Raw genomic sequence first — 23,938 nt, forward strand, 5'->3', positions numbered from 1 at the left:
GACTGATTTCCTTTGTTGCCCATTGTTGTTGTATCCAACTCTTCATGACCCCATGGACCATAGCATGCCAGGCCCTTCTATCATCTTCTGGAGTTTGGCTAAAATCATGTTCATTGTGTTGATGACACAATCTAACCTCTGCTGCTGTTGTGGTCCGCCAGTGGCCAGCAGAGCTGGCAGCAGATTTGGACAGTGAGGAGGTTGGGAGGAACATGAGCCAGTCCTGGAGTCTGGGGAAGGCTTGGATGAGGGCTCTGTGTTGGAGGCAGAGAGGGGCCAGGGCCATCTGGTAGTTATGCACTGCCTCCGGAGCCTTCGGAATCTGACATCAGCGAGGCAGAAAAACAGGGGGAGCCTGTACCCAGTGTGCGCATGCGCTGAGCTGCCAGGAGGCAAGAACAGTTAAGACAAAAGGGGTGACTTAGGAGTAAGGCTTGGAGATGATTGGCCCCTCCCATAAGACATAAGAGAGGAGCAAATGCATGTGAGCCTTTGCAGGAAGCAATTTGTTCATTCTGGTCAGTTCAAACTCTGAGAAGCTCCGTTTGATTCTGTGCTCCGTTTGGCAATTAGGTTTCCTGCAGCGTTTCAAGGGAGATAAAGGTGAGTGCTTATCAGCATTACCTTGAAAGACTGTGGCAGACATCTGTTGGACTCTTCACAGAATGTTTGTGAATTATTACAGGCTGTGAATGACCATAATTCACAGCTGTTTAAATAGAAGAGGGTTTTTTGGGACTAAGTGTGTGATTTAAGCTTTCTCAGGGAGCCTAGGTCAGAACAGCTGTCTCCTTCTCCTTTTTGCTCTCAATCTTTCCCAACATCAGGGTCTTTTCCAGTGAGTTCTCTCTTCTCCTTATGTGGCCAAAATATTTTAGCTTCAGCTTCAGTATCTGACTCTCCTAAGAACAGTCAAAGTTGACTTCGTTTAGGATAGACTGATTTGATCTCTTTGAAGTGCAGGGAACTATCAAGGGTCTTCAATACCACCGTTTGAAAGCAACTTCTTCAGTGTTCAGCTTTCCTTATGGTCCAACTCTCATAGCTATTCATTACTACTGGAAAAACTATAGCTTTGACTATATGGATCTTTGTCACAAGATGATGTCTCTGCCTTTAATATGCTGTCTATATGTAAACCCAAGCCCTGGAGTTACTAAACATGATTTATGACTTAATCATGAATCCAACCACAAGAACAGTCTTGCTAGATCAAGTTAAGGCCCGTCCTAGACCAGAATTTGTTTTTCACAATAGCCAACCAGGTGCATCTGATATGCTCACACAGGTAAAAGACAGACAGCCTTGTTTCCTGGTAAGTGGTATTTGGAGGCTCATTGTTCTCACCCCAAACCTCCTCCTTGATAGAGCTGACCTCCATGGATTCATCCAATCCCCTTTAAAAACCATTCAATTAATAGCCTTTGTAGTGGTTATGGTATGGTTTAGGCGTTCTCTGCTAATTAATGTTGGCTAATGATGTTCTTTATGAATTGGATGAAGTTAAATTTTTAATTTGTTAACATTGTTTTGAATCTTTACACACTGCCTAGAGCCACTTTCTAGAGATGGGTGCAGGGATGAAATCCAACCGGTTCTGACAGGTTCTGAAGAACCCGTAGCGGAAATTTTGAGCAATTCGGAGAATCAGCAAATACCACCTCTGGCTGGCCCCAGAGTGGGGTGGGAATCGAGATTTTGTAGTATCCTTCCCCTGGTGTGGGGTGGGAATGTAGAATGTCAGTATCCTTCCCCTGCAGTGGGGAGGGAATGGAGATTTTGCAGTATCCTTCCCTTGCCACACCCACTAAGCCATGCCCACCAAGCCACACCATGCCCACCAAGCCACATCCACAGAACCAGTAGTAAAAATATTTGGATTTCACCATTGGATGGGTGGCTCTATAAATAGTTTAAATAAATAAATATGTGCTTTATGAAGAAGTGTCTTCTTTTGCTTTCTCTAAATTGCTTTCAGGTTCATTAGATCAGGGTCTCCAACCTTAGTAACTTTACGTCTTGTGGACTTCAATTCCCAGAGTTCCTCAGCCAGCTTTGCTGGCTGAGGAACTCTAGAGTTGAAGTCCACAAACCTTAAAAGTTTCTAAGGTTGGAGACCCCTACATTAGATGGTCCTAGGGACACGGTGGCTCAGGGGCTAGGACGTTGAGCTTGTCGATTGAAATGTCAGCAGCTCAGAGATTCAAATCCCTAGTGCTGCCGTGTAATGGGGTGAGCTCCCGTTTTTCGTCCCAGCTTCTGCCAACCTAGCAATTTCGAAAGCACGTAAAAATGCAAGTAGAAAAAATAAGGAGGTAACACAGGGAGTAGAAAAAATAGGGAGGGAAGGTAACAGCGTTCCGTGTGCCTTTGGCGTTGAGTCATGCCGACCACATGACCACGGAGATGTCTTCAGACAGCGCTGGCTCTTCAGCTTTGAAATGGAGATGAGCACTGCCTCCTAGAGTCGGCAACGACTAGCACGTATGTGCGAGGGGAACCTTTACCTTTACCTTAGAATTTTGAAAAAGAGAGAAAAACTTTCTTCTGTCCATTTCTTCTTGATCATGTCCCCTTTCTATACAGTTAGAAATATTTTAGTCTTTTCTTGTAGGGAAAACATATGAGTCCTCTGATATAAGCCTCACAGCTTAGTTCACAAAATACTTTTAAAGTATCTCACGGCTCAGTGCAAGAAGTGCAACTTTTAACAATTGTTTATTGTCATATTATAGTGACCTTATCATGTGAACCAGGCTATTGAGTACAGTATATTTTTTATATTTACGTTCCCCAGTCTCTCCCTTTCCAGATCAGAAAAACACAGGATGATAATGGCTATAAATTATAGAAACGTATCAGGAAACCAGGATGTTGAAAGCTATGTTATGGTTTAGATATTGGCCAAAGCCAGGCTGATTATCTAAAAAAGCCCTTACTTAAAAATATTTTCTATTTGCTTTTACTCAGGCTTTTATTTTGGTTCTCTTAAAGATTTCTGAGTCATTATTTTTTTTGTTGACTTTTGAAGTTATTATTGCTTTTGTTGGCGCCCCAAACCATTAGTGTAATTTATGGATTTGATTTTATTGCGTATATGTATATAAACAGACCTGCTGCTATAAGCTGCTTTGGGTTTCTTTTGTTTTAACTCAAGCAAATCATGTTTCTAAAATAAAGTTAGATAAACAGCGCTGTGTGAAACAGACTTTTGGTGGAGTCAATGAGTTACAATCTACCTTCTTACTCACACCCGCCCAACATTTTAGGGATATGTGGTTATGGGCTGGAGGCAGATGTCTTGTTTTTCAGATATCATGTCTTATATTTTCAAAACACAAGGCCCTAAGCAGAGGTGTCCAACCTTGGCAACTTTAAGACTTGTGAATTTCAGCTTCCAGAATAGGGGTGGTTGGCTGGAGAATTCTGGGAGCTGAAGTCCACAAGTCTTAAAGTTGCCAACATTGGGCACCCCTGGCAAGAGAGAATAGAATAGAATAGAATAGAATAGAATAGAATAGAATAGAATAGAATAGAATAGAATAGAATAGAATAGAATAGAATGCTTTATTGGCCAAGTGTGATTGGACACACAAGGAATTTGTCTTTGGTGCAGATGTTCTCAGTGTACATAAAAAGGCAAGATACACTCATCAAGAATCACAAGACACAACAACCAGTGACAGTCATACCGTACAATAAGCAACCAGAGTTCAAATACTGTCTAGATCAGGGGTCTCCAACCTTGTCAACAAAGCTGGCTGAGGAATTCTGGGAGTTGAAATCCACAAGTCTTAAAGTTGACAAGGTTGGAGACCCCTGCTCTAGATGATTATGTTTTAGTCATTTTATTTCAAACCTAAGAGTCCTCAAAGATTCTTGGGATGATAACTGGGGGCTGAGGATGGTGGAGATGCAATTTCAACAAATGTATACATAAATCTCACATCTGAGTCATACATTCCATGTGGGTGACCCCTTCTCTGCCGTGTGATCTCACCCTGCTGAGTCAAGGTTTTGGATTATGTGCCTGTGTCACTTTGAACAATGGTGTCTATTGTGTCCTTCCCTCCCAGTGGTGTGGGAACAGCATGGAAAAATCAACACAGCTGTGCTCGGTCATGTCTATGGAGATTTTCAGTCATCCAGGTCATGGCTGTCCGAATGGTATTTTTGTCAAAAGGCAACCGGACGTTCTTGGTTTTTCTTTGAAGATGTTTCGCTTCTCATCCAAGAAGCTTCTTCAGTTCCGAGTCAGAACCTAAGACGCTTCTTGGATGAGAAGTGAAACATCTTCAAGGACAAACCAAGCAAGTCCAGTTGCCTTTTGAAAAAGCACTTTTGGGACAAGTCTGGTGATGGAGGTTCATGATTTACCTGACATGATTACCTGTGCATGTAGGCAAATCCTAATGATCTTTGCACCATTCTACTTTTCCCAGAGCTTTTAAAGAGTATAGGTCAGTGGTGGCAAACTTTTTCGGCACTGAGTGGCGAAACGGGGGTGTGCACACGCATGCTGGAAACAGGAAGAGCAGCCGCCCGGTATGCATGCGCGGGCCAAGAAGATGATCTTCTGGTTTCCGGCTCAAACATGCGCACTGGCCAGTTGGTCTTCACACATGCATGCACGCCAGGAACCAGAAGACCAGATGGCCAGTGTTCATGCGTGTGGTGGAAACAGGAAGATCAACTTCCTGGCACGTACATGCGCACTGAGCGGCTGCTCTTCCAGTTTCCGGCACTCCCGCGCGTGTGAAGACCAGCTGGCTGACGCACCGGAACCTGGAAGAGCAATGGGCAATGGCTCAAGTGCACGGAGAGATGGCTCTGTGTGTCACTTCTGGCATGCGTGCCATAGGTTCACCATCACAGGTATAGGCAGTGAAGATAATTGCTTCAGGTCTCATACCTGAAGTCCCCAATCCCAATCCAGGGGTGAAATGCTCCCGGTTTGGACCGGATCACCTAATCCAGTGGCGATGGCGGCAGGTGGTTTGGAGAACCAGTAGCAAAAATCCCCCCCTTATGCCCAGCTGAGCCGCACGATCATCAGAGGGGTTTTTTTTACTTTTAAAAGCATTTTTTCTTCGGCCAAAAAAATACTTTTAAAAGTAAAAAAAAAGCCGCTGATGATTCCACGGCTCAGCTGGGATCGTCAGAGGCTTTTAAAAGCATTTTTTACAACCTCTTTGGCCAAAAAAGTTGTAGAAAAAATGCTTTTAAAAGTAAAAAAAAAGTTGGCCATGCCCACCCAGTCACATTACCCCCCAAGCCACGCCACGTGGTAACAAATTTTACATTTCACCACTGCCCCAATCCAAAATATCATTTAGTATTTTAAATGATCCAATGACCAATCTTTTTCGCTTGTAGGAAGCAAAATGAACCAATATTTCAGCTTTCCCCAGATGCCACTAGTTGCTGGGATGCTGAGTTCAGTAGATAAAAAAGCAATTTAGAAATATATTCCAATCGATATAGGATGCCGGGAACAAAAATTGGGGAAGGAATAGCAATATTTAAAGATCTTTCAGAGGCTTAAAAATGCCCTGCCTGGTCAAGACTTCAATGCTAACTTCTTGCTAATTACATAGAAGATCAATTAAGATAATGCATCTGAAAAGTGAATTAGTGACTTGCATCATTTAAGTTTCAGTCATATTATAAATCAAATTTGTTGTTAATTGATCCAGAAACCTGTTACTCCATCTCAGGCTCATTTTTAGGGCGTTTGTGGAGCTCTTGTCAATTTTTTTTCTAGATGTTGTTTATGAGGGTTTTTTTCCTAGGCAATCATGTTCCTTTTAAATATACATTGAAAAGCATATATATTTTAAAATATTGTAAGCTATTTAGACTCTTTCTGGAGCTCAGGGGAGAGGAGCTTGAAACCCAAGTAATAATAATTAGAAAATTCAGGCTGCATTTATGCGTCACACTAAATTTGAAATGTTTTTGCTTGGCTTATGCTTTGTGTGAACCATGGTTTATGGCAGGGGTGTCAAACTTGATTTCATTGAGGGCCGCATCAGGATTGTGTTTGACCTTGGGGGAGGGGAGTGGGCAATGCTGGGGTGGGCATGGCCAGCTTGACGTCACTTGTCTCGGGGGCTCCTGTGGTGGCCCAAGCGCTCTGCCAGCTCCATTTTCGGCTGTGACAACCTCCTGCAAACCTCTGCCAGTGAAAACGGAGTTTCATTCCGTTTTCACTGGCAGAGGCATCATGGGCCAGTCCTTCACTGTTTCTAGGGAAGCCCCATCGGCCAGACCTAAGCACCGCATGGGCCAGATCCAGCCCCCAGGCCTTGAGTCTGACATCCCTGGTTTATGGTGTCATGTAAGTGCAAACCCAGGCAATTCTGGTTAATTTATTAAGCCACCATGGTTAAACACTCCAAGAAAGTTTGCCCATTCTGACTTAACAGAATGTACAAACTTAATCTTGGCTCACAAATCACCCTGAATTATAAAAATGATAGGAATTGCCTGGAAGCCGAAGGGCACCACATTAGACAATGTTGTCCTAACATCTCATAGTCTTCAGTAGGGCTGCCAGATCTGGATTGCTAAAAACAAGCAACATTAGATGGCAACAAACATGTTTTCTGCGCCTCTTTGCTGCCATCTATTGATTTTTCAGATGCAGGTAGTCCTGGACTTATGACCATAACTGGGACCAGAATGTGGTTGTTAAGTGAATTATGCCTGGTTTTATGACATTTTTTGCGATAGTTGTTAAGCAAATCACTGCAGTCGCTAAATGAATCAGGTGGCCCATTAGGCAAATCCAGCTTTCCTCCATTCTCTCGCCTTTGCTTGTCAGAAACCAGCTCAGTAGGTCTCAAACAGAACATAGGAAGCTCGGTGGTGCAGTGGTTAGAGTGCAGTACTGCAGGCTACTTCTGCTGCCTGCCGGCTGCCTGCAATTTGGCAGTTCAAATCCCACCAGGCTCAAGGTTGACTCGGCCTTCCATCCTTCCGAGGTGGGTAAAATGAGGACCCAGATTGTTGGAAGCAATAGGCTGACTCTGTAAAACCACTTAGAGAGGGCTATGAAGCAGTATATAAGTCTAAGTGCTATTGCTATTGCTATAACTGTCAGAAATATATGCCAGCTGCCAATTGCCTGAATTTTGATCACATGACAGTAGGGAGACTGAGAAAATCATAAGTGCATAAGTTTTCAGTACTATTGTAACAATACAATAGCTAAACTAAGGTTTGTAAGCCTGTATTTGCAACCCAGACCTGTTAACCCTAGACTTCAAAGAACCATGAGTACATTACCATGAAAGAGGTTCCCAAAGGATGCTGGGATGGTTACATGTCCACTAGCAAACCCCTAATATTTTATTAAATATTAATTTTAAAGAATCTAAGAAGTAAGCTCTTCTCCTCTTCGGTGAGTACCATTTTTTTCAGAATATAAGACACACCTTTTTCTCCCCAAAAAGAGGGTGAAAATCTGGGTGCGTCTTACACTCCAAATGTAGCCCCGCCCAGCTTCTCAAACAGAGGTTTCAGAGGCTGAAAAAAGCATCAGAAATGAAGCTTCAGGAAAGAAGCCCCCAAACAGAGCTTCAGAGGCTTTTTTTCTGAAGCTGTTTCGGAGGCTTTCAGAGGCAAAAAATGTTTTTTCTGAAACGGTGTTTCAGAGGCAGGAAAAAAAAGCAAAAAAAAAAGCAAGGCACAGAGCTCACAACCAAGGAACCTGTTTCTAAAATTCATCTCTGGGAACAGCTGATTGGGGGTATTCTGGGAGGCCGATCCACCTGCCAATCAGCCTTTTTCTTATTTTCCTCTCCAAAAACTAAGGTGCATCTTATACTCCGGTGCATCTTATACTCCAAAAAATATGGGAAGTTCATTATGCAACCAGTGGGAAGCAGAATACATTACTGTTACAAAATTTTTTAACTGCTTCATGGCCTCATTATACCTGCTTAACAAATTGAACCTGATATACTTCTCCTAAACTTCAGATAAGGTAAACATTTAAGTTGTATTTCAACGTGAAATGAAAAAAAAAAATGGGGAAAGTTGGATTTGCTTAATGGCCCGCAATTTCTGTTCCACTGTTTTGCATCTACTTTATTTTTTAAAAATCATTTTTGACAACATTTGTAAACGTGTTTGTGAACATTTGTGAACATTTTTGAAAGTGTTCTTCGGGTGGGGACCCACTCAGCCATTATTGGAAGATAGGTATCATTTCAGCCCAAGGATGGATCATTTTTATGAAGGTGTACAAAATCATGTGAATGTGAAGACTGTTTCCTCACTAGTAACCATCTACCATGATTTACAACTGTATTTGTAAAGAATTTCCATTGCTAAGCAAGCCAAGTAAGTCATGTCTGACTTTATGACCTTCTTTTGCCAGAGTTGTTAAGCAAACACTTAACAGTTGTTAAGTGAATCACATCATTGTTAAGCTAATCCAGTTTCCCCATTAACTTGGTTGTTGGAAGCCAGCTGGGAAGATTGCAAATGGTGATCATATGAACCTGGGACATTGCAACTATCGTAAATATATAAAAGGTAAAGGTAAAGATTTCCCTTGCACAAATGTGCTAGTCGTTGCCAACTCTGGTAAATATATACCTGTTGTCAAATATATACCTGTAATATATCCGTAAATATATATCTGTTGTCAAATCTTCGAATTTTGATCACATGACTGTGGACAATTTTTTTCTACTCAGTTGTAACTTTGAATAGTCACTAAATGAATGGCTGTAAGTTGAGGACTACTTGTACTTCTGACTAGTAATTTAACTTCTGCAAGCCCTGATAGCCAGGAAAAAAAACTTACATCTCATGCAGTATTTCTCTAATTTACATCTGGGCCTTGTCCCTCCATCCTTTTAACACTTTTCAACAGTCTATCCCTACATGTGGACCTCCAAGCCAAATTTCTGCAGAAAAAAGAAAGAGGATTAATTTCTGGACCTGCCTCTCGGTTGACTGTATATTCGGTTGACAGTATATTCCTGCCAATTTAGCTGAATTGTCCTTTGAATAGTCAATGGCTTAATGACACTGGAGATGGTCTTTGTTCCAGCATTTAGAGTCCTAGCACTGTGTGGCTGGGTGAGCTCCCATCACTCGCCTCAACTTCTGCCCACCTTGCAGTTTGAAAGCTTGTTCTATGGAAGTAGATAAATAGGTAACATTTCAGTGGGGAGATGAGTTGGTACTCTGTGCAGGCAGTCAAATTCCTACCAGCTCCTACCAGCTTCCTGGTGGCGGTGTTCTTTTGCAAGGCAGCTCCAGGGAGGCAGGAGGCCTTGGATGAGGCTGCAGGAAGAGCCACTTGTCTTCCTTTCTGGTGTGAAGCTAGCTTGCTTTCTTGTGGTGCACCGAAAGAGTGCAAGTATGTACCAAATAGAACTGGTAAACTGGCAGCCAAGCTACTATTCTTCATTAGCAGTCTCCTAGCTATTGTAACAATGCCATACTCTAATAAGAATAAGAATAAGGGAGGAGCCAAGATAAACATGAAATCTGGATTGATTAAACCTCTGTTTCCAGTCAATTAATATTAAACATGATTAATTTAAATTAATTAATTAATTAATTAATTTATATATTTTTGTCTCCACTTTTTAGTAATGTAGTTATAGTAATGTTTTGCTTTCTTGCATATGCCAAATTACAATTCAATAGCAACTTCTGGAATTCTTTGGAGCTACGCCCAAAATTTTATCACACTTCTTTTCTTCTGTAATCACAACAACACTTGGTGGTTTACAGGATTTTAGGAGGCTCACAAGGTTCTGTTGAGATAGTGATGTGTTATTTTGCAGCTCAATGGATACTCCAAAACTCTCTGTTTAATTCTGCTGAGTGAGGTTTGGATCTTGGCTTCCAAATCGTCAATTAATATTAAACATGATTAATTTAAATTAATTAATTAATTAATTAATTTATATATTTTTCTCCACTTTTAGTAATGTAGTTATAGTAATGTTTTGCTTTCTTGCATATGCCAAATTACAATTCAATAGCAACTTCTGAATTCTTTGAGCTACGCCAAAATTTTATCACACTTCTTTTCTTCTGTAATCACAACAACACTTGGTGGTTTACAGGATTTTAGGAGGCTCACAAGGTTCTGTTGAGATAGTGATGTGTTATTTTGCAGCTCAATGGATACTCCAAAACTCTCTGTTTAATTCTGCTGAGTGAGGTTTGGATCTTGGCTTCCAAATCTTATCAAGACAGAATTATTTCTCCTGGCTGAAGATAATATTTTCTGCGTTTGATTGAATGGACTCCAGTCCATGCTCTTCCCTTAATGCAGACAACAACAGAAGAAAAGTGAAGCTGCAAGTGATCTCTGGAGGGCCAGGGATAGGGGTTGTTCCTCTGCCCTGGTCCTATTAGACCTCTCAGCGGCTTCGATACCATCGACCATGGTATCCTGCTGCGCCGTTGGAGGATTGGGAGTGGGAGGCACCGTTTATCGGTGGTTCTCCTCCTATCTCTCCGACCGGTCGCAGTCGGTGTTGACAGGGGGGCAGAGGTCGGCCCCGAGGCGCCTCACTTGTGGGGTGCCGCAGGGATCGATCCTCTCGCCCCTTCTGTTCAACATCTATATGAAGCCGCTGGGTGAGATCATCAGTGGGTTCGGTGTGAGGTACCAGCTGTACGCGGATGACACCCAGCTGTACTTTTCCACACCGGACCACCCCAACGAAGCCATCGAAGTGCTGTCCCGGTGTCTGGAGGCCGTACGGGTCTGGATGGGGAGAAACAGGCTCAAGCTCAATCCCTCCAAGACAGAGTGGCTGTGGATGCCGGCGTCCCGGTACAGTCAGCTAAATCCGCGGCTGACCATCGGTGGCGGGTCATTGGCCCCGATGGAGGGGGTGCGCAACTTAGGCGCCCTCCTGGATGAACGGCTGTCTCTAGAAGATCATTTGACAGCCGTCTCCAGGAGAGCGTTCTACCAGGTTCGCCTGGTGCGCCAGTTGCGCCCCTTTCTGGACCGGGAGGCCCTATGCACGGTCACTCACGCCCTCGTGACGTCTCGCCTGGATTACTGCAACGCTCTCTACATGGGGCTCCCCTTGAAGGGCATCCGGAGGCTACAGTTAGTCCAGAACGCGGCTGCGCGGGTGATAGATGGAGCCCCTCGTGGCTCCCATAACACCTATCCTCGCAGTCTGCACTGGCTACCTGTGGCTTTCGGTGCGCTTCAAGGTTTTGGTGACCACCTTTAAAGCGCTCCATGGCATAGGGCCGGGTTATCTGGGACCGCCTACTGCGACCAGATACCTCTCACCGACCCGTGCGCTCTCACAGAGGGACTCCTCAGGGTGCCGTCAGCTAGGCAGTGTCGCCTGGCGGCACGCCAGGGAAGGGCCTTCTCTGTGGGGCTCCCGCCTTTGGAACGAACTCCCCAGGACTCACAACTTCCGGACCTTGAACCTTCCGTCATGAGCTCAAGACACATTTATTCATCTGTGCAGGACTGGCTTAGTTTTTAGATTTTAATTTAGAGGGTTTTAAATTGATTTTAATATCTATATTTTATTTTTAATTAATTGGGCAGTAGAATAAGTTTTTAATGATTGTTTTAATTTAGTTGAACTACGCTGGGAATGAAGTAATTTTCAGCTGTTCGAATAATTTTTTTTTCACGGACTGAGTTTCCTACTACCTACCTGGGTCTGGGTCACAACAGTAAGCACCAAGACAAATTCCTTGTTTGTCCAATCACATTTGGCCAATAAAGAATTCTATTCTGTTCTATTGTCTGTAATTTCAAGAGATTAACAGAATCTCTGCTGAAATATTGGTGATATTGCCCCAAAACTGACAGTGTTTTGGGAAAGGATGGTGGGTCTTGGTCTGATATTGCCTGGCTTGAAGGAAAAGTAGTATATTTTTTAACACCGCCCTCCCTCCCAATTTCTGGGCATAAGCAGATGGCCACAATATGTTCCATGTAATTATTTTGTAGTTTTGCTCTATTTAAAATGAGACAATTTGTATTCCATTGGGACATCATTTCAGAGATATTTCCTGAAATATATCTGTCAGGAGTATAAAGAACCTCCTCCCTCCTTTCCCAGCAGGCAGTGGCTTTCCCCAGTAGGGAGGAAGGGAGGGAGAGATTGCAAGACAGTCTGGGAAACAGTTACAGAACATTGAAAATGAAGATCCTGTGACCACAACAGCAGCTAGTAACATTGAAGCAACCACAACTTCCCCAATTTTCATACCTTTGGGAGTTATGGGCCCCCAATTTTGGACGCATTCTATAAGTTAGCTCATTTGAGATACTTGGGTTCATAAATTATTGCCCTAAGATACACTATTAAAGGTAATGACAGTGGGTTTGAGTAATATATAGATAAATGTAGATCCTATTGGCCAAAAAACTACTTCAGAAATCTCTTCCTATGGAAACATACATATTATTAAGATTCCAGAGTTCTTTTATTGCAAACTAATGTAGGAGAGCTATCACATCTGGCAGGGGAATTCTGGGAGTTAAGTCCACATGTCTTAAAGTTGCCAACAGTGAGAAATACTGATCTAGATAGCAGCAAGGCAATATTGAAATTTCTGCCATTGAGCTGCCTTTTAATGGTTACATGTCCACTAGCAAACCCCTAATATTTTATTAAATATTAGATCCTTAATTTTAAAGAATCTAAGAAGTAAGCTCTTCTCCTCTTCGGCGAGTACCATTTTTTTCAGAATATAAGACACACCTTTTTCTCCCCAAAAAGAGGGGGAAAATCTGGGTGCGTCTTATACTCCAAATGTAGCCCCGCCCAGCTTCTCAAACGGAGGTTTCAGAGGCTGAAAAAAGCACCAGAAACGAAGCTTCAGAAAAGAAGCCCCAAACAGAGCTTCAGAGGCTTTTTTTCTGAAGTTCTGTTTTGGAGGCTTTCAGAGGCAGAAAAAAGTTTTTTCTGAAACCGTGTTTCAGAAGCAGAAAAAAAAAGCAAAAAAAAACAAGGCACAGAGCTCACAACCAAGGAACCTGTTTCTAAAATTCACCTCTGGGAACAGCTGATTGGGGGTATTCTGGGAGGCCAATCCACCTGCCAATCAGCCTTTTTCTTATTTTCCTCTCCAAAAACTAAGGTGCATCTTATACTCCGGTGCATCTTATACTCCAAAAAATATGGGAAGTTCATTATGCAACCAGTGGGAAGCAGAATACATTACTGTTACAAAATCTTTTAACTGCTTCATGGCCTCATTATACCTGCTTAACAAATTGAACCTGATATACTTCTCCTAAACTTCAGATAAGGTAAACATTTAAGTTGTATTTCAACGTGAAATGGAAAAAAAAAATATGGGGAAAGTTGGATTTGCTTAACGGCCCGCAATTTCTGTTCCACTGTTTTGCATCTACTTTATTTTTTAAAAATCATTTTTGACAACATTTGTAAACGTGTTTGTGAACATTTGTGAACATTTTTGAAAGTGTTCTTCGGGTGGGGACCCACTCAGACATTATTGGAAGATAGGTGTCATTTCAGCCCAAGGATGGATCATTTTTATGAAGGTGTACAAAATCATGTGAATGTGAAGACTGTTTCCTCGCTAGTAACCATCTACCATAATTTACAACTGTATTTGTAAAGAATTTCCATTGCTAAGCAAGCCAAGTAAGTCATGTCTGACTTTATGACCTTCTTTTGCCAGAGTTGTTAAGCAAACACTTAACCGTTGTTAAGTGAATCATATCATTGTTAAGCTAATCCAGTTTCCCCATTAACTTGGTTGTTGGAAGCCAGCTGGGAAGATTGCAAATGGTGATCATATGAACCTGGGACGTTGCAATTATCGTAAATATATAAAAGGTAAAGGTAAAAGTTTCCCTTGCACATATGTGCTAGTCGTTGCTGACTCTGGTAAATATATACCTGTTGTCAAATATATACCTGTAATATATCCGTAAATATATACCTGTTGTCAAATCTTCTAATTTTGATCACATGACTGTGGACAATTTTTTTCTACTCAGTTGTAACTTTGAATAGTCACTAAATGAATGGTTGTAAGGGTGTTCCTTTGTGTGAGGGTGAGTCTATTTGCACGGTAAGTGGAAGGGGCAGATATGGCGGAAGGGGGGGATCGTATCGACATAGGGGGTCACGCGTTCGATGTATGCAGGCGATCGCGTGCCCCGATCCCCCTGACTTTACCCGTTCCCCGGATGGTCAGGACCCTCAGAGCCTGGGCCTTCGTCTGATGTTATGCAACGCACGGTCCGTGGCCAATAAGGCCCCCCTAATACATGATCTGATTCAGGGGGGTGCCGCGGATGTTATAGGCGTTACGGAGACCTGATTGGGCACTGAAGGGGGTGTGCCCCTGGTCGAGATGTGCCCACCGGGTTTCCGTGCATTCCATCAGCCGAGGGCCCAGGGTAGGGGTGGAGGGGTGGCGGTTGTTATCAAAGAGAGTCTAGAGCCGAGGGAGACCACTGTACCTCAGATTGCCGGGTGTGAATCCCTCTTTGTGAGGTGGGGTCATAGATGTCAGATGGGCTTGCTGGTCGCGTACCTGGCTCCTTGCTGCGTGACAGCTGCCCTGCCCGAGCTCCTGGAGGTGCTTGCCGGGTGGCAGTGGAGACCCCAGACTTTTAGTCATGGGGACTTTAACCTGCCATCTGCCGGCTCGTCATCGACAGTAGCTCGGGAGTTCTTGGCTTCCATGACGGCCTTGGACCTGACTCAAGTAGTGGATGGCCCCACTCACATCGGGGTGGCACACTGGACCTGATTTTGTCTCTGGTCAGTGGTCGAGAGATCTGGACTTAAAGGAAATAGTCATTGAACCTTTGTCATGGTCAGATCACTCTCTCCTTCGCCTGGACTTTCTGACCGCTACCCAACACCGCAGGGAGACGGAACCATTACGTTGGTACCGTCCCAGGTGCCTGATGGACCCAGAGAGGTTCCGGACGGAGCTTGGGCCATTTCCTGAGGGTCTGGCTCACGGCACGGCAGAGGAACTAGCTGCCGCCTGGGGAACAGGCTGCGGCTGGGGCTTTAGACCGTGTCGTGCCTTTGCGACCTCTGACCCGGCGCAGACCCCAACCAGCTCCTTGGTTCTCCGAGGAGCTGAGGCGGATGAAACGCCGGAGAAGACGCCTAGAGAGTTCCTGGAGGTCCAGCCGTTCAGAGGCTGATCGGACACTAGTTAGATCCTATACTAGGACCTACCTAGTGGCACTGAGGGAAGCGAGGCGTTGCTACGCCTCCTCCCTCATTGCGTCGGCAGATAACCGCCCAGCTGCCCTGTTTCGGGTGACCCGCTCCCTCCTTCACCAGGGGGAGCGGGATGACCCGTTGCAGGGACGTGCTGAGGAGTTTAACGGTTATCTATACGATAAAATCGTTCAGCTGAAGGACGGTCTGGACCAAAATTGTGGCGATTCGGACGGGACGTCTGAGGGCGGTCTTGGTGATGTTGTTTGGGATGAGTTTGACCCTGTGACTCCCGAGGACATGGACAGGTTGCTGGGTAGATTGAATGCCACCACGTGTTTACTGGACCCGTGCCCCTCCTGGCTGGTGCTGGCCACTCAGGAGGTTACACGAGGCTGGCTCCAGGGGATTACGAGTGCTTCCTTGTTGGAGGGAGTCTTTCCGGCCGCCTTGAAAGAGGCGGTGGTGAGGCCCCTCCTCAAGAAGCCTTCCCTGGACCCGGCTGTTTTAGGTAATTACCGTCCGGTCTCCAACCCGCCGGCGAAGGTTGTAGAGAGTATGGTGGCATATCAGTTCCCCCTGCACCTGGAGGAAACTGTCTATCTGGACCCGTTCCAGTCCGGCTTCCGGCCCGGTTACAGCACTGAGACGGCTTTGGTCGCGTTGGTGGATGATCTCTGGAGGGCCAGGGATAGGGGTTATTCCTCTGCCCTGGTCCTATTAGATCTCTCAGCGGCTTTCGATACCATCGACCATGGTATCCTGCTGCGCCGGTTGGGGGGATTGGGAGTGGGAGGCACCGTTTATCGGTGGTTCTCCTCCTATCTCTCCGACCGGTCGCAGACGGTGTTGACAGGGGGGCAGAGGTCGACCCGCGGCGCCTCACTTGTGGGGTGCCGCGGGGTCATTCTCTCGCCTTCTGTTCAACATCTATATGAAACCGCTGGGTGAGATCATCAGTGGCTTCGGTGTGAGGTACCAGCTGTCGCTGATGACACCCAGCTGTACTTTTCCACACCGGCCACCCCAATGAAGCTATCAAGTGCTGTCCCGGTGTTTGGAAGCCGACGGGTCTGGATGGGGAGGAACAGGCTCAAGCTCAATCCTCCAAGACGGAGTGGCTGTGGATGCCGGCATCCCGGTACAGTCAGCTGAGTCCGCGGCTGACTGTCGGGAGCGAGTCATTGGCCCCGATGGAGAGGGTGCGCAATTTGGGCGTTCTCCTGGATGAACGGCTGTCTTTTGAAGACCATTTGACGGCCGTCTCCAGGAGAGCTTTCCACCAGGTTCGCCTGGTGCGCCAGTTGCGCCCCTTTCTAGACCGGGATGCCTTGTGCACAGTCACTCACGCCCTTGTGACCTCTCGTCTGGACTACTGCAATGCTCTCTACATGGGGCTCCCCTTGAGGGGCATCCGGAGGCTACAGTTAGTCCAAAATGCAGCTGCGCGGGTGATAGAGGGAGCCCCTCGTGGCTCCCGAGTGACACCTATCCTGCGCAGGCTGCACTGGCTACCTGTGGCCTTCCGGGTGCGCTTCAAGGTGTTGGTGAATGTCTTTAAAGCGCTCCATGGCATAGGGCCGGGTTACTTACGGGACCGCCTGCTGCTACCGAATACCTCTCACCGACCCGTGCGCTCTCACAGAGAGGGACTCCTCAGGGTGCCATCGGCGCGACAGTGTCGTCTGGCGACACCCAGGGGAAGGGCCTTCTCTGTGGGGGCTCCCGCCCTCTGGAACGAACTCCCCCCAGGACTTCGTCAACTTCCGGACCTCCGAACCTTTCGCCGCGAGCTTAAAACCTACTTATTCATCTGCGCTGGACTGGGTTAGTGTTTTAAGTTTATGGGTTTTAATGGGTTTTAGTTTTAAATTTTAATTGTGGCCAATTTTAATAAGTTTTTTAACTGTATTTTAATTTGTATTTATAGTATTGTATTTTTATTTGGCTGTGAACCGCCCTGAGTCCTTCGGGAGAAGGGCGGTATACAAATTTAAATAATAAATAATAAATAAATAAATAAGTTGAGGACTACTTGTACTTCTGACTAGTAATTTAACTTCTGCAAGCCCTGATAGCCAGGAAAAAAAACTTACATCTCATGCAGCATTTCTCTAATTTACATCTGGGCCTTGTCTCTCCATCCTTTTAACACTTTTCAACAGTCTATCCCTACATGTGGACCTCCAAGCCAGATTTCTGCAGAAAAAAGAAAGAGGATTAATTTCTGGACCTGCCTCTTGGTTGACTGTACATTCGGTTGACAGTATATTCCTGCCAATTTAGCTGAATTGTCCTTTGAATAGTCAATGGCACAATGACACTGGAGATGGTCTCTGTTCCAGCGGTTCAAGTCCTAGTACTGTGTGGCAGGGTGAGCTCCCATCATTTGCCTCAGCTTCTGCCCACCTAACAGTTTGAAAGCATGTTCTATGGAAGTAGATAAATAGGTAACATTTCAGTGGGGAGATGAGTTGGTACTCTGTGCAGGCAGTCAAATTCCTACCAGCTCCTACCAGCTTCCTGGTGGCGGTGTTCTTTTGCAAGGCAGCTCCAGGGAGGCAGGAGGCCTTGGATGAGGCTGCAGGAAGAGCCACTTGTCTTCCTTTCTGGTGTGAAGCTAGCTTGCTTTCTTGTGGTGCACCGGGAAAGAGCGCAAGTATGTACCCGACAGAGCTGGTAAACAGGCAGCCAAACTACTACCGTTCAATAGCGTTGTAGTCTCCTAGCTATTGTAACAATGCCATACTCTAATAAGAATAATAATAAGGGAGGAGCCAAGATAAACATGAAATCTGGATTGATTAAATCTCTGTTTCCAGTCAATTAATATTAAACATGATTAATTTAAATTAATTATTTAATTAATTAATTTATATATTTTTGTCTCCACTTTTTAGTAATGTAGTTATAGTAACGTTTTGCTTTCTTGCATATGCCAAATTACAATTCAATAGCAACTTCTGGAATTCTTTGGAGCTACGCCCAAAATTTTATCACACTTCTTTTCTTCTGTAATCACAACAACACTTGGTGGTTTACAGGATTTTAGGAGGCTCACAAGGTTCTGTTGAGATAGTGATGTGTTATTTTGCAGCTCAATGGATACTCCAAAACTCTCTGTTTAATTCTGCTGAGTGAGGTTTGGATCTTGGCTTCCAAATCTTATCAAGACAGAATTATTTCTCCTGGCTGAAGATAATATTTTCTGCGTTTGATTGAATGGACTCCAGTCCATGCTCTTCCCTTAATGCAGACAACAACAGAAGAAAAGTGAAGCTGCAACAAGTGATCTCTGGAAGATTTTCAATCAATTTCAAGGATTCTGCACTCACAATAATTATAGGACTTAATACTGATGATAACTTCCTCTTCTGCCAAAGTTGATGGCCGTCAGGGAATGCTTTGCACAGAGCAATTTGCTTTCCCTGCAAACTGGTACACAGAACCTCAAATGAAACTGAAGTAACTTGTCCTCCCACTTACGACTGTATGACTGTAACCTTGTTGCTGGTATCCTTATGATTTATATCGACTGTTTCCTAATATGATTTGATTGCTTATTTGTACCCTATGACTATCACTAAGTGTTCTACCTTATGATTCTTGACGAATGTATCTTTTCTTTTATGTACACTGAGAACGTATGAGTTGTGGTCCGCCAGCAGCCTGCGGAGCTGGCAACAGAGTCGGACAGCGATGAGGCTGAGGTGAGCCAAGGGCCATCGGGGAGTGAGGTACCGACACCAGAGCCTCCAGAAACTGATAGTAGGGAGTCAGAGGAACAGGAGGAGCTTGTTCCTAATGCACGCATGAGAAGAGCTGCCAGAAAGCAAGAGCAGCTCAAGCAAAGAGGACAATTCAGGAGTAGAGCCAAGAGATGATTGACCCCTCCCATAAGGCTTAAAACAGACCAGTAACGGTGTTTGGGCTTTGCCAGAAAACAACGTTGGTAGCTTCATCTTCTGCTTCGTCTACATCTTGCATTTATTTTTGTGACTTCTGAACGTTGCCAAGAAAGGCCTTTAGCAGTTTGCCTAATTGGACCGAGGTTTGCGATAGGACTGAGGAATTTGTGTTGGGAGGAATTTGTTTTAATTTAGTTGAACTACGCTGGGAATGAAGTAATTTTCAGCTGTTCGAATAATTTTTTTTTCACGGACTGAGTTTCCTACTACCTACCTGGGTCTGGGTCACAACAGTAAGCACCAAGACAAATTCCTTGTTTGTCCAATCACATTTGGCCAATAAAGAATTCTATTCTGTTCTATTGTCTGTAATTTCAAGAGATTAACAGAATCTCTGCTGAAATATTGGTGATATTGCCCCAAAACTGACAGTGTTTTGGGAAAGGATGGTGGGTCTTGGTCTGATATTGCCTGGCTTGAAGGAAAAGTAGTATATTTTTTAACACCGCCCTCCCTCCCAATTTCTGGGCATAAGCAGATGGCCACAATATGTTCCATGTAATTATTTTGTAGTTTTGCTCTATTTAAAATGAGACAATTTGTATTCCATTGGGACATCATTTCAGAGATATTTCCTGAAATATATCTGTCAGGGAGTATAAAAGAACCTCCCTCCCTCCTTTCCCAGCAGGCAGTGGCTTTCCCCCAGTAGGGGAGGAAGGGAGGGAGGGATTGCAAGACAGTCTGGGAAACAGTTACAGAACATTGAAAATGAAGATCCTGTGACCACAACAGCAGCTAGTAACATTGAAGCAACCACAACTTCCCCAATTTTCATACCTTTGGGAGTTATGGGCCCCCAATTTTGGACGCATTCTATAAGTTAGCTCATTTGGGATACTTGGGTTCATAAATTATTGCCCTAAGATACACTATTAAAGGTAATGACAGTGGGTTTGAGTAATATATAGATAAATGTAGATCCTATTGGCCAAAAAACTACTTCAGAAATCTCTTCCTATGGAAACATACATATTCGCCCTTAAGATTCCAGAGTTCTTTTTATTGCAAACTAATGTAGGAGAGCTATCACATCTGGCAGGGGAATTCTGGGAGTTTAAGTCCACATGTCTTAAAGTTGCCAACAGTGAGAAATACTGATCTAGATAGCAGCAAGGCAATATTGAAATTTCTGCCATTGAGCTGCCTTTTAATGGTTACATGGGATTTTGCTACTCTAGACATCCTCTCCAGATTAATCAATATATGGAAGGAGACTGGATTCATCCAACTACTGCTTTGGGCCAATAAAAAGAGTGGTGGGCATTTCATTATGGCACACATACATGCAGACATTCAATTTAGATTTTCTGCATGTGATGACTGGTGATTGGCTGTACGAACTCCCTTTGTAAACCGATGTGTGTTGAGCACAAGAAACCAGGAACCATAATAAAGATCAAAAGTACTATGCTGGTACTATGGTTTGCAGTACCAAACCAGAGAGTTATAGAGGTGCAGATGACAGACTCAATAATGCCACTGTAAAACTGTATCAGCAGCTCCTTGGGCAGTTTGAACTTTCTGAGTTGGCACAGAAAGAATATTCTTTGTTGTGCTTTTTTGATGACGTTTTTGATGTTAAGTGTCCATTTTAGGTCTTGAGACATGGTAGAACCTAGAAATTTGCAGGTCTCTACTGTTGATACTGTATTGTCTAGTACTGTAAAAGGTGGTAGTATGGGAGGGTTTCTCCTGAAGTCTACCACCATTTCTACGGTTTTGAGTATGTTCAGTTCCAGATTGTTCCAGTCGCACCAGGAGGCTAGTTGTTCACATGGTGTGATAAGTTAAAACATGATTCACCCGTTCAGTTTATCATTTAGTGTGCTGTGTGAACTGAGACAAATTTAGTAAAGTTCACTTCTGCTGACCATAATGAGTGTGATCAAGCATAGCTGATGTTTTATTCAACAAATCATCATTGAAATAATCCATAATATGATGCAAAAACCAAGCCAGAGAGAAGTAAATCGGAAGAGGCAGTTATTATTATGATGGTCCAGAAAGTTGACTAAGCAATTATCTGTTCCTCAATTCTTTAATTGAAAAAGAACAGCAATTTCCACATGTTCAGCGGTTGTATCTTTATAACTTCATTGCATTGAAAAAAAATCCAACATCAAAACAGCAGAGGACAACACTTAGTTAAATTTGGCCAATCCTGAAACTGCTAAACCAGGCAAAGTCTGATTACTACTTGGGTGAGATCTACCAAGGAACCCCAGGGCTGTAAACTAGATTGGAAAAGTGCCTAGTGGTTAAGATGCTGGGCTTGTCGACTGAAAGGTGGGCAGTTCGAGACCTAAATTTCCTGACAGTTAGAACAATTAATAAGTGGAACGACTTGCCTTCAGAAGTTGTGAATGCTCCAACACTGGAAATTTTTAAGAAAATGTTGGATAACCATCTGACTGAGATGGTATAGGGTTTCCTGCCTGGGCAGGGGGTTGGACTAGAAGGCCTCCAAGGTCCCTTCCAACTCTGATGTTATGTTAAATACTGCACGATGGGGTGAGCTTCCATTCTTGTCCCAGCTCCTGCAAACCTAGCAGCTTGAAAACATGCAAATGCGAGTAGATAAATAGGTACCACTTCAGTAGGAAAGTAACAGCATTCTGAGCATCTCAGCATATAGTCATGCTGGCCACATGACTTACGGAAATGTCTTCAGATAACACTGGCTCCCTTGGCTAAGAAACAGAGAAGAGCACCGCCCCATAGAGTTGGACAGGGAAACCTTGGCCAGCACAGAATCAGACTGGCCAGCACGAAGAAACAATATACTGTGCATCTCTCCATGAGTCAAAGGCAGATGAACAAGGATGTCCATTAAAAACAAAGGTGACCATTTCTAATGGTTAAAAAAATAAATGTTTCAAGCTCAGCTCACCTTCTCTTGCATATCCCTGGAGTTTGCTCTTTTTAAAAATCAATTGTATCAATTTTCTCCAAATGTCAAATAAGAACACAAGAAAAAGACATGAAATGTATAAATTCCATTCAACCAGTTCAGATCTGACTGACAGATTATCTGTGTGTCTAGAAAACTAAGACAATTAGAATGAAAAAAAATTACAAAAAACTAAAGCTTTATTTTTGTATTATCAAATAGGTAGACAATGACATCTTCATCAAACTCATAGATTTCAGTTTTTAATCAACAAACTGAGCCACATGGATGTGTACTTTCTGACCTTTCCTTCTGATTGATCAAGAGCCAATTGAAAGACTGGGAACTGGTAAATTTCATTAAGCCGAACTTCAGAGTCTGTCATGCAGACATCCTTCCAAAAATATATCATCACTGTTCATCATCACCAATTTTGCTACAGCCTCAGAACAATACATCCAAAGCTCTTCATATGAAAATTAATGATGGATTTGGGGGATATAATTTAACAGTGCCTTAACATCTTTAAACTTCCTCCCAAGGAGCTAATTCAATTTTATTACATCTCCAAATGTCTTTCAAGCATCTGTTGGGAAGTCCAATATACACAAAGAATTGTTTGCTGTTGCAGCTGAATTAACCAGGAAACATATTTATCATTTCTTAAATCTCCAGGCCATTGGTTTTGCCATAAAAAATGTTCACATTCCTTATTCCAAACAGCTTATATATATATATTATCCAATTTTTGTAATTTTTTTAAAACCTGTTGATTGTTGGTTTAATGATTGTTAATTTAACCTCTATGAAAAATTTCTCCAATATACCTATTCAAAGTTAGTGGGATTTGAAAAGTTAGTCCCTGAAAGTTTTGTCACCAGCAAGAACACTTCTTACCAATGGCTCTCAAATTCATTCCTTCCTTCCTTCCTTCCTTCCTTCCTTCCTTCCTTCCTTCCTTCCTTCCTTCCTTCCTTCCTTCCTTCCCTCCCTCCATGCCAGGGAGATCAAGGTTGCAGCGTTAATAATTCTGAGAAGTTCACTTGGGTTTTTTCTGGATTATGTTTGTGAAAAGTGTTTGAACTGAGAAAGTTCTTAGAGCTATTTATTTTCTTTGAGCCCATGGAAGGCTCCTCTTTGTGCTAACAGCAGAAAGTGAAGGCATCTATATTTTTCTACATTTCAGATCACTTCGTTACCAAAGAAAACTGCACCAGTCCCACAATGCACATTTTACTAAATGCCTTAATCACCTTCATGATTAAGGGGCCGGAATAGCTCAGGCTGTTAGAGCCTGTTATTAGAACACAGTAGCCTGCAATTACTGCAGGTTCAAGCCCGGCCCAAGGTTGACTCAGCCTTCCATCCTTTATAAGGTAGCCTTCCATCCTTTATAAGGTAGGTAAAATGAGGACCCAGATTGTTGGGGGGGCAATAAGTTGACTTTGTAAAAATATACAAATAGAATGAGACTATTGCCTTATACACTGTAAGCCGCCCTGAGTCTTCGGAGAAGGGCGGGATATAAATGTAAACAAAAAAAAATAATTATGTGTCATCAAATCAGCGACCACTTACACAGATTTTCTCCATGATAATCTAGCCACAATTTGGCCCTTCAGGTCTTCCCATGGGGCACCCATCGCTATTCTAACAGAGCCTTCTATCTTGCACCATTATCATGGAAGTTTACAACTATAAAATTTGTTTACCACAGGCAACAACATAGTTACCATTATGCCGATGTTACCAATGTAATAAAAATTCTTTATTAGTAAAATATCATACTTTATATCCATAACATAAACGTAAGTCCTACTTTATTGAGTAAAGTTGTGTGAAGTCAGTTCTCTTACTAATATTAAAAATTCTTTACTTTTCACTGA

The 23,938-nt window shown here is 43.4% G+C and overlaps 1 long non-coding RNA gene across 2 annotated transcripts; it reads left to right on the forward strand.

Moving 5' to 3' along the window:
- Positions 1 to 576: 576 nt before the first annotated feature.
- On the forward strand, positions 577 to 23,938 carry LOC131191890 (uncharacterized). 2 transcript variants are annotated; one of them, XR_009153594.1, is made up of 3 exons: positions 577 to 603; positions 18,833 to 18,901; positions 22,275 to 23,938. It is a non-coding gene; the product is annotated as an uncharacterized LOC131191890 (long non-coding RNA). The 2 variants fall into 2 exon arrangements; XR_009153593.1 differs by lacking the exon at positions 577 to 603 and having other exon boundaries at positions 18,673 to 18,901.

The sequence above is a fragment of the Ahaetulla prasina genome, chromosome 2, assembly GCF_028640845.1.
Source record: "Ahaetulla prasina isolate Xishuangbanna chromosome 2, ASM2864084v1, whole genome shotgun sequence".
NCBI classification, from domain to species: domain Eukaryota; kingdom Metazoa; phylum Chordata; class Lepidosauria; order Squamata; family Colubridae; genus Ahaetulla; species Ahaetulla prasina.